The sequence below is a fragment of the Chinchilla lanigera genome, unplaced genomic scaffold (assembly GCF_000276665.1).
Source record: "Chinchilla lanigera isolate Chin_1 unplaced genomic scaffold, ChiLan1.0 scaffold00014, whole genome shotgun sequence".
Taxonomy (NCBI): Eukaryota; Metazoa; Chordata; class Mammalia; order Rodentia; family Chinchillidae; genus Chinchilla; species Chinchilla lanigera.
Genome location: NW_004955415.1, coordinates 4,004,174 through 4,015,294, shown reverse-complemented (window position 1 = coordinate 4,015,294; position 11,121 = coordinate 4,004,174).

Sequence of the window (11,121 nt, the reverse complement as noted above, 5' to 3'; positions counted from 1 at the left end):
ATAGAACATGATCCTGCAGTAGGAATAGTTAGCTCAGTCGCCAAGTCCTGCCAGGGAAGTCTCTACGGGGTTGATCTGTCCACTGACCATTTATGGGAAGAGAACGCTTCATGGTATTTTTCCTGGGGGTATAAATGTGTATCTCACATCAGACTAGGAACAGTGGTGACTTCCAGAAGAGGGAGAGGGCACTGGGGAAGGGGGATTTTTCAAAGGGAATTTTAGTCTTGGCTGGAACTTTTTTCTGGTCTGTTTGTTTTTTGGTTTTGAGGCAGGGTCTCGCTATGTAGTCCAGGCTGGCCTTGAGCCCCTATGTAGCCCAAGCTGGCCTCAGCATCACAGCAATCATCCTGCCTCAGCCTCTTGAGTGCCAAGACATTTTTTGAAAAAGAAAAAAAAAAAAAAACCAGGATAATATGTTCATTTATCGCTTGTGGAATAGAAGGTCTTGATATAAACAGAGCAGAAGGGTGGAACTCTAGGCAGCTTGGCCTGTCTGGATGACACCACGAAGCCAACACTGCTGTCCCCTCCCTGGTCACATTTATCCCGAGCACCTGCCCTGCCCTGAGCTGGGGAGCGTGGCCTTCAAGTGACCGGAGACCAGGGTCAGCTCCTCGCTGGCCTTGGGCTTAGCCTCACCGTGCATGCGGGCCAGGCAGTTCGTGTCAGCCTCGGCAGTACTGGGACAGACTGACACCGTGTGCCCCCTGCCGTTGTGTCCCAAGGACCCAGCCTACCACCTGTGAAACTGCTGAGAAAAACATGTAACATGAATCCAGCCAAGAGGAAATTGCAGACACAGCCTTCTCAAGGGATGCTTTGCCAGATCCATAGCCTGAACTCTAACAATGTCAAGGTTGTGAAAGAAGAAGCAAAGCTGAGATATACTTCAGCCGTGAAAGATGTTAGAGAGACCTGTGCCGTGTATGACCCTGCAGAGCCAAGCACCGGAAGCAGTAAAGAAAGGTGCCATGTGGGCTGCTGGCAACGGGGGAATGTGGGCTGTGTGTGTTAGAGAACAGTATTCTCTCAAGGTTAAATTCCTGATTTTGATTATTGTGCTGTTATATAAGAGTGTGTCGTTGTTCTTTTTTGTTTGATTTTGTTACAAGACAAGATCTTGCTACTTAGTTCAGGCCGGCCTTGAACTTGAGGTGTTCCTCTTGCCTCAGCCTCCCAGGTGCTAGGATTACAGGTGTGCACCACCACACCTGGCTGTTCCTTGTTGTTAAGAAGTACACACAAATATTTAGGGGTCAGTGGGAAGAAATGGAGTTAATTTGGCCTTACCCTTCCTCTAATGGGTCAGATTGGTACTTTTCAGGGACACTCCAGAATGTGTCCACCAGGGGGAGCCATCACCCCAGGCTCGGGCCAGTCCGCACGCTCCTCAGGAGATTGGCTTTGTGAGGTGAAGGATACTAAGCGTTGTCCTCTTATACTAAACAAGCATGTGAAAGAGAGTTTCTCAGTCCGCGTCAAGGGCTGTCTCGTAATCCTCCTAACGACTCTCCACCGCAGGTATTTTCACCATTCCCCCACAGATGTGGGCTCTGAGATCAGCAAGGTCGTGTAACCACCTTTGTCACACAGCGGCGGGAGTCCTGGTCCTGCGGGCTCCGCAGCCTGAGCTCGTCCTGGAGCCCCACCTCACACTCCTCGTCCGGGAAGGAGCCCTGGCCTTGGGGGCCCGGCTGTGTAGCACCCCGAGGCAGAGGGGCGAGTCACTGAGGGGACCCCGTCTCCTGGGGTGGGGTTGGGGACTTAGAAATTTGTGTCCATGCATCTGAAACAAACCCGAAAGTGCAAGGGGGCATAGAGTGAGACGTGACTCCGCCCCAGCCTGGCCGCTGTGCCTAGCTCACGTCGGAGGGGACACCAGCCCTGGCTGCCCTGGACTTTCTGCAATCGCCTCGTGTGCACAGCGCCGGCTGGGCACTTCGGCGGGCGAGTTCCTGCTCTGTGTCCGCAGGCGGAGCGTCTCTGCCCAGGTTCCTGGGAGGCTGTGCTCTGCGCTCCCTGCAGGCAGGGAGGGCCCAAGCCCCTGTCCGTCGTCCGTCCGGGGTGCTCGCCCTTGGGAAGCAGGTGCTGAACGACACATTTGTCAGAGTAGGCCTGGAGGCAGGCCTGCGCCCAGGGGTGGCTCGTTTGCTGTGTGACTTCACACAGGTCCCTGGTGGCTCTGAGCCTAGGTCTCCCCACTTGTGGGCCGGAGCGGTGATAGGACCCCGGGGATGGGGCTGCTGGAGGAGTAAGGAGACAGTGCTTGGGGAGCCCTCTGCAGGGGCTGTGCACTGCAAATGCTCCCCAAAGTCTGCTCTGGCTCCTGGGGTCCCAGGACAGCCTGGGTCTGAGCCTGAGGCCGAAGAGGCCAGGATGGAAGCTTGTCACCTTTGATGGTTCTCGTGGACCCTTGTGCTGGAAGTGGACCTGGGACACCTGTCAGGACCTCCAAAATACACGCATGACTGCCAGTTTCCCAACAGGAAAGGTCGGAGGGAGACCACTGGGAACAGCAAACTGGAGACTGAGATGAAGCCTAGAAACCCGAGAGGTGTGCAGATTACCAAAGTGACTCAGGAAACAAAATCTGCCCAGACCTGTAACAAGTCAGGACGTCCTCACTGGTGAACTCTTACATTTAACACTAAGGAGTATTAGCACCAATCCTTCACAAACGCTTCCAAAAAAATGTGAAGAGGTGGGAACACTTCTTAAATCATTCTGTGAGACCAACATTTCGCTGTTCAAGCTAGACAAAGACTCTACAAGAAAAAAAAACATAAGCTGGATGTGGTGGCTTGCACCTATAATCCCAGCACTTAGGAGGCTGAGGTAGGAGGATCACAAGTTCAAGACCAGACTAAGGTACATGATGAGTTTGAGGCCAGCCTGGACCATATAGTAAGATCTTGTATTAAACAAACAAACAGACAAACAAGACAAAAACCAACCATAAACTAATGTCGCTCATGACCTTATGAGTATAGAGGCAAAAATCTTGTACAAAAATACTAGAAAATCGAATTTGGCAATACACTGAAAGGGTCATCTGCCATGATTAAGTGGGTTTGTGAGGCTGGTTCAGCGTATGAAAATCAAAACAACACATCCCATTAACAGAAGAGGGAGACACAGGATCATCCCAGCTGATGCAGAAAAGGTGCTTGACAAAATCCAACATCCTCTCACAATAAAAAATGCTCACTAACTAGGGCTGGAAGTGAGCTTCCTCTATGTGATAAAGGTCAGATGTGAAAACCTTCCAGATAACACCTCCCTCACTGCTAGCTGAAAGCTTTTTCTTCAAACCTTTTCCTGAGAATCAGGAGCAACAACGCCTGCTTTCATCTCTCCTGTCTAGGAGCTTCCAGTCCACATAATACTGGAAGTTTCAGCCAGAGCAATTACAAATGGAAGTGAAGGTTGGGCGCCTCGGACAGCAGAAAGTAAAACTATCTCTACTTATGCTCTTATATGTAGTGATTTTTTTTTTTTTTTTGTCTTTTTGAGACAGGGTTTCACTTTTTTTTGATGCCGGGAATTGAACTCAGGATCTTGCACTTGCTAGGCAGGCACTTGTGCCACTGAGCTATATCCCCAGCCCACGCTTTTATATCTAAAAGCCCCTAAAGAATCCACACAGACAGAAAGGGGTAATAAAAAAAAAAAATCAGGAAAGGTATAGGATACAAAATCAGCATACAAAAATTAGTTATATTTTTATGCACTGGTGATGAACAACACAAAAAGGAAATTAAGCAAACAATTCCACTTATAGCAGTACCAAAAAGAACAAAATAATTAAGAATATGTTTAATCAAGGGCATAAAAGACTTTTACAGTGAAGACTATAAAATATTGCTTAAATAAATTAAACAGTGCCTAAATAAAGGTTTATTGAGTAGAAGATTTACTATTGTTAAGATGACAATACTACCCAAAGGAACATAAAGAGTCAATGGAGTCACTATTAATATACCCACAGGGTATTTTTTTGCAGAAGTAAAAATATCTACCCTAATATTCATGTGAAATTTGAAGAGAGCCAAAATAGCTATAACAAACTTGAAAAAGAAGTGTTGGAAGTCTCATTTACTGATTTCAAAACTTACTCCAAATCAGTAATAATCAAAACAGTGTGATACTAGTGTAGTATAGATATATAGACCACGGAATCACTGGTAACCCAGAAATAACCCACTATATCTATTTTCAATTTCTTTTGAGACAGGGCCTCACTATGCAGCCTAGGCTGACCTTGAACTCTCAATCTTTCTGCCTCAGCCTCCCAAGAGCTGGGGTTACAGCTGTACACCACTGTGCCTGGCTCCACTGATTGCTGACGAGGGTGTCAGGACCACTCACTAGAGAAAGTACAGACTTCTCAGCAAATTGTATTGCAAAGCCTAAATATCACATGCAAAAGAAGGCAGTTGGGCCTTTATCTGACCATATGAAAAATGAACTCAAAAGGGATCAAAGACCTAAGTGTCAAAGCTAAACTATAAAACTATTACAAGGAAACAAAGGTGCAGATCTCCATGACCTTAGGTTTTGAAATGGTTTCTTAAACATAACACCAAAGGCACAGGCAACAAAAGAAAAAAAAAAAGATAAGTTGGCCTTTTGGTTAGCTTCCTGTCCCTGTGACAGAAATGTGAGAAAACCAAGTTAAAGGAGGAGAGGTTTGTTTTGGGTCTGGGTTTGAGAGGTTTTGCTTCATGGTCAGCTGACTGCATGGCCTTTAGACCTGGGGTGAGGTGGACCATCATGGCGGAAAGGTGGGGTAGGGCACAGCTGCGTACTGTACGGTGGCTGGAAGCAGGGCGAGAGGGAGAAGAAGAGGGAGAGAGGGAGGGGGCACCTCCTAGGTTTTCATCACCTCCCAATAAGGCCATCACACTATGAACCCATACGTGTACTCACTGGTAAAGTTAGAGCCCTCGTGCTCCACTCACAGTGCCAGGGCCACATCTCTGCGCATGTGAGCCTTTTGGAAGATACTTTAGATCCAAACCATAAGGGTCTTCATTAAAATAATAATAGCTGGGTGGTGCACATCTGTAATCCCAGCACTTGAGAGGCTGAGGCAGGAGAATCATAAATTCAACGTATGCGTGGAATACATAGAGAGACCCTATCTCAAAACCAAACCAGGAGCTGGACGTGGTGGTGCACGCCTGTAATCCCAGGACTCGGGAGGCTGAGGCAAGAGGATCATCATGAGTTTGAGGCCAGGCTGGACTACACAGTGAGTTCAAGGTCAACTTGAACTGCATATTGAGACCCTGTCTCAAAAAACCAAAAAGAATAAAAAATAAAAAATTTTTTTAAAAAGCCAAACAAGAGTCAGCTTTAGCTCAAGAGGTTACCTCCTTTGGACTTTTCATCCGTCCAAAACCAAACCAAACCAGATGAAACCAAACCAAACCAAGCCAAACCTTGTACATCAAAGAACATCATCACAAGGGTGGAAAGAATGTATGGAGTAGGAGAAAATATTTGCAAATCATAGATCTAAGGATATAAAATGTTTAACACCAAACAATATGCAGAAACAACTCATCATCAGAAAGACAACCCAACTGAAAAATGGGCAAGAGATCTGAATAAACGTTTCTCCGATGACCAGTAAACACAAAGCGAGGTAGTCAGTAATGAAAATGAAAGTCAAAATCACTTCACATCTACTGGCGTGGCTACACCTTCTTTTTAGAAAGGAAAATAAGTTTTGACAAAGATATGAAAAAACTGGAACCTTCACACGTTGCTGGTAGGAATGTAAGGTGGAGGAAAATAGTTTGATAATGGCTCCTCAGAAAGCCAAATATGAGTCAAGTAGCCAAAAGCTATTTGTTCAGATAGCGCAAATGTCTAAACAGAAGACTGGATAAACTGAATGTGGACACATGATGGAATAGTATCCAGCCAGAAAAGGAATGAAGTTCTGATACTTAGTACAGCATAAATTAAGCTTGAAGCCATCATGCTAAGTGAGGTAAGACAGAGAAGACTGTAGGAGCCCATTTGTATGAGATATCTAGAACTGGCAAATTCATAGAGCTACAAAACAGCAGGTAACCAGGGGCTGAGAGGGAGGGAGGAGAGTTACTGCCCATGGGTCCAGAGTTTATGCTGGGGGTGGCGGAAATGTTGGAAACATAGACATGCTGGTTGGAAGCATTGTGAGTATACTTAATACCACTGAATTTCACACTTAAAGTGGTTAAAACAACTTTTATCTTATGTTTTACCACGATACACAGCGTTCAAGGAAGCTGTTTTTTAAAATCAAGATATAATTTGCACATATAAAATAATGCTTTAAAGTATACAATTTACTGGCTTTTTAGTATATTCACAAAGTCATGTAATCATCACCGCTGTCTAATTCCAGAACATTACTTCAGGCAGAAGCCTCATAACTAGCAGTTATTTCCTATTCTCCTCTCCTCCCAGCCTGGCCAGCACCAACTGCTTTCTGTTTCTGTGGATCGCTTATTCTAGACATTTCACATAAAAATGTAACCCTGCAATATATGGCTCTTGTCTGGTTTATGTCACTTAGCATAGTGTTCTGTAGCATCCACCAGTAGGTTTTTGGTTGTTCTTGTTTTGTGGGGTTTTTTTGTTCTGTTTTATTTTATTTTATTGTTTTTTTGAGAAAGGGTCCCATGATATGGTCCAGGCTGGCTTCAAACTCCCAGAAATCCTCTGCCTCAGCCTCCCAAGTTGCCGAGATTGCAAGTGTGTGCCACCACGCCTGGCTAATACTTCATTTTTAATGGTTGAATAGTATTTCATCATATGGCATATTTTATTTATCCATTCATCAGGTGTTGGGCATCTTGGGTTATTTCCTCTTTTGGGCGATTAAGTGCAGTGCCACAGTGAACATTCCTGTAAGCATCTGTTTGAAACAATTTATGTACATTCTTAGGAGGCAATTGGTGGGTCACAGAGTAATTCTGTGTTTAACGGGCAGCCATTACGCTATTTTCCACAGCAATTGAAGTAATTTGCTTCCCCACCAGCAACATACAAAGGTTCCAATTTCTCTACATCCTCACCAAGACTTGTTATTTTCCTGTCATTTTTATTTTTTATATTTGGTATTGCAACCATCCTAGTGGATGTGAAATGATATCTTATTGAGGTTCTGAATTGCATTTCCCTAATAACTAATGATGTGTTTGTTGGTTGCTTATATAACTCTTTGGAGGAATATTTATGTAAATTTCCCGTCTTCTTTTGTTTGTTTTTGTTTTTTTGAGGCAGGGTCTTGCTCTGTTACTCAGGCTGGCCTTGAACTCACAGCACTCCTCCTGCCTCAGCCTCTCAAGTGCTGGGATTGCGGGCAGGTGCCACTACTCCCGGCTCCCCAACTTCATTCTATTTTGCATGTAGCTAGCTGTCCAACGCCCCAGCACCATTAGGTAGAAGCATTGTTCTTCCCTCCATCAATCAGCATGGCACCAAAACTCAATGGACATTAAGTAGAAATCATAAAAATACTTGTATCCCATTCCTCAGATCTGTCTGTCTCTCCTCAAACAAGTTCCACACAGCCTGGATTACAGTCACTTGGCATTAATTTTTGAAACTGGGACATGTTAGTCTAGACTTGTTCTTCCTTTTTGCTCTGGTTTTGTCTGCTTGAGAAGCTTTGCATTTTCATGCAAATTTTAGGATCCATCTGTCCTGATCCATTTCTGCCCCTGGTAGCTGGGATCTCGATGGGGAGTGCAGTAAACCTGCCGGTCACTTTGGGCAGCATTGCCATTTGAGCGTTGTTGCATCTTCTAACCCAAGCCCCGGAGAGGCCTTTCCATTTATTTATGCCATCTTTCATTGTTTTCAGTTTCTCTAGTCTGGCCCTAGTGTTTATAGTTACTTAGAAAATCATATAGACTGAGCACTCCTGTAATCCCAGCACTCTGGGAGGCTGAGGCAGGAAGATTGCATGTTTGAGACCAGCATGGGCAATTTAGTGAGACCCTGTCCCAGAAAATAAATGAAAAAGGGCTGGGGAGGTAGCTCCACACGAAGGCCCTGGTTTTTATCCCCAGTACTAAAAAAAAAGTTAGTGTGTAAGGAAGGGGCATGGCTGGAAATGGGAAGTGAAACTGCGTTGGCTTGGGGGGGTCACCCAGGTCAAGGATGGCTCAGCCTCTGGACACCTCTAGAAAAGGAGATTTTGATTTTGGAGGCAGAGTTAGAATTTAGCACTCACCTCTCCTATATCTACCCCATGGGACCCCAGGTGTGGGAAACAGGAAGTCGCACGGCGGGGCAGGAGGAGGGGGAGAGGGCAAGGCAGCTAGGGGAGCCTCAGGCTTGAGCTCTTCTCTCGGAGCCTGAGCCAGCTGCCCTGGCCGGTGCCTTTTCTCAGTGCCCAGCAGGGAGAGCCCCTGCATTCCACATGGCCAGAAAGTGCTCCCTGCACCTTTGCCCCTCTGCTATGGCGCGACTGCCGGCTTTTGCTCCAAGAATGCAGAGTTCTCTCCACTTGTCTGTTTGTTCATTTCCTGTTCAGTGTGAGCGGTTTTTTTTGTACCAGGAATTGAACTCAGGGCCTTGCTTGCCAGGCAGGCGCTGTGCTACTGAGCTGCATCCTCGGCTCATTTCCTGTTCAGCAGCATTAGTCCTCCCATCCTCCAGGGCACCTTCTCCCGAAGTCTGAGGTCTCCTGTTTATCCTTTTATTATTGTAATTTTAGTGCTGAGGATCAAGCCCAGGGCTTCTTGCATGCTAGCAAGTGCTGTGCTACTGAGCTACCCCCAGCCCTCTGCCTCCCTCCAGCCCCGCTCTCAGGAGGTCACGGCCTCTGAGCGCCCCCTGTGCCCACTGCTCTCTGGGCTGCGCTGCCTGGAGGACTCCAGCTGCAGCCCTGAGCTCAGGAGGCTGGCTCCAGGGACTGCTCCCCTCACTAGCTGCCAAGCTTCCCAAGGGCTCCTGGAGACAGAGTCGCATTCATCTGCCTACCTGGTGATGCGGTGCCCCAAGGTGGGGCATGCTGTGAAAATCACAAGTCACCCCCACCCTGTGTTTGATCCACAGACCCTTGAAACTATGAGCCGGAGTTTCCTAAACACACCTGTGGCAGACGTCTAAGCTCAGAATCCACCGGGCAGTCATGAAACATCTCTTAACTCAGATGCTCCAGGAAGGGCCCTGGAGCCTGTGCTTTACCGAGTTCTCCAGGGGCTCTGTTGTGTAACCATATCCAGAAGCCACTGGGGCTGACAAGTCTTGGTCATTTAAGTTCAGTATGCTTGATACCCTGCAGCCCCAGAGATCCACTTGCTCTGACTTCCAAATCTCTCCCCTCCCCTCCACTAGGATTTTTTAGAGGCTCATTTTCCCTGTCAAACTTATAACCCTTAAATCCATCTCTCTTCCTACAAGAAGTCTTCCTGGCTTTGCCCCTTCATACTCTGATCCCAAATACCCAGAGGCGGCCGTTACAGAATGCATACAAATGATATTAAAGAGCATGGTACAGTAGTATACATATGTGTTATAGTACAGATAGTTTTATTGTGGCAAATGTGTGTTATCACATGGTGTAGTTTTTTATTAAATTATAGGCAAATATGTTGTAGACATTCGGGCCCAGTACAAAGAGTTAGTCGTGATGTGACAGAACTAACAATGTCCTCCTAGTTCATTACTTCCTGTCTTCTGTGCTCTCAGGACAAGTAAACTGTGGCCCAGGTCGGTAAGTTTGGGGCTGACATGGGGAGACTCCTTGGTGCCCACGCCCAGCTCTGTTGCAGTTCTCCAATGAACTGCCCTGGTTCTCTGGCTCATGGCCTCTGCCCATTCCTGGGTGCCGAGGTCTGAGGTGGGAGTGTTGGGGGTGGTGTAGAGAGTCATCCTCACGGCCATTTCCGAGCTCTCGCCGCCGGCTGGAAGCAGGGCCAGGGCCCATCTGTGCAGCTGGAGTCGGTTACCCAGCTGTTTATGGGTCTCTGCCTTGAGTGTTTATAGTTCCGCCTTTGGATCTGCTTGGAGTCCCCACTAATTGGAACAATACCCCCGGAGGTGGTTTGGGCTGAGGAGACTGCTGGGTGGGGAGCGGTGGGCGAGGCCCAAACCCTGGCTTTTGCTTCGCCTGGCTCCTACCGGGACTCTGGGCCTTTTACGAGGACACAGGAAGGACAGCACGGTGGTGAAAATTAAGAGCGGGTGGGCAGACAGACACACGTGGTAGGGAGAGGGGGAGGCACGGAGAAGCCTAAAAAGGTAGCTTTTGCACCTTAGGCACTTAGTGCAGGGAAAATTTGGGGCCAGATCTCTCTTTTAAGGACTCATACACAGATACACACACACAGACACACATACACGATTGAAAATGTGGTGGATATTGAAATTTAAAAACTTATTACTGTAAAAGACACATCGCCACTAATCCCCCTCAGGACACTCCCCTTGCTTTGAACACACGGCCATTCGTCCTTGCTGCTTTCTGAAGCAGTTCTGGAAGTCCTATTTTGCCTTCAGTTGCATTGTCCTGGCTGCCTTGATGACTCGAATTGATTCAAAAACATTTACCTTTCATGATCATTTTGACTTTGGGGAAGAGCCTGAAGTCACACGGTCCCATATCTGGTCAGTGAAGTGGATGAAGACAGACGTATTTTTATTAGCCTGTCTTTCCATTGGATGGCCCTCTGCACAGTATTCACTCTATTTTCTATCACTTTTCATAAAGACACTCATGAAAGAGGACTTCCAGAACTGCTTCAGAAAGTGGCCAAAACAGGGGCTAGGGATATAGCTCAGTGGCATAAGCGCCTGTCTGGCAAGTGCAAGGTCCTGAGTTTGATCCCCAGTACCAAAAAAAAAAAAAAAAAAAAAAAAAAGTGGCAAAAACGATGGGATGAGTGTTCAGAATGAGGCCCAAGAGCAGGGGTGATGGGGCTCACATGATGAGAATTGTTGGCTCCCTGCCCTGCCACGCTCTTGGAGCTTTCTGGCATTAATGGCAATGTGCCTTTTACTGTATTTTTAAAAAATATATTATCAAAAATATATCACCGGGGGGCTGGGGATTTAGCTCAGCGGCAAAAGCGCCTGCCTGGCAAGCGCAAGGTCGTGAGTTCGGTTCCC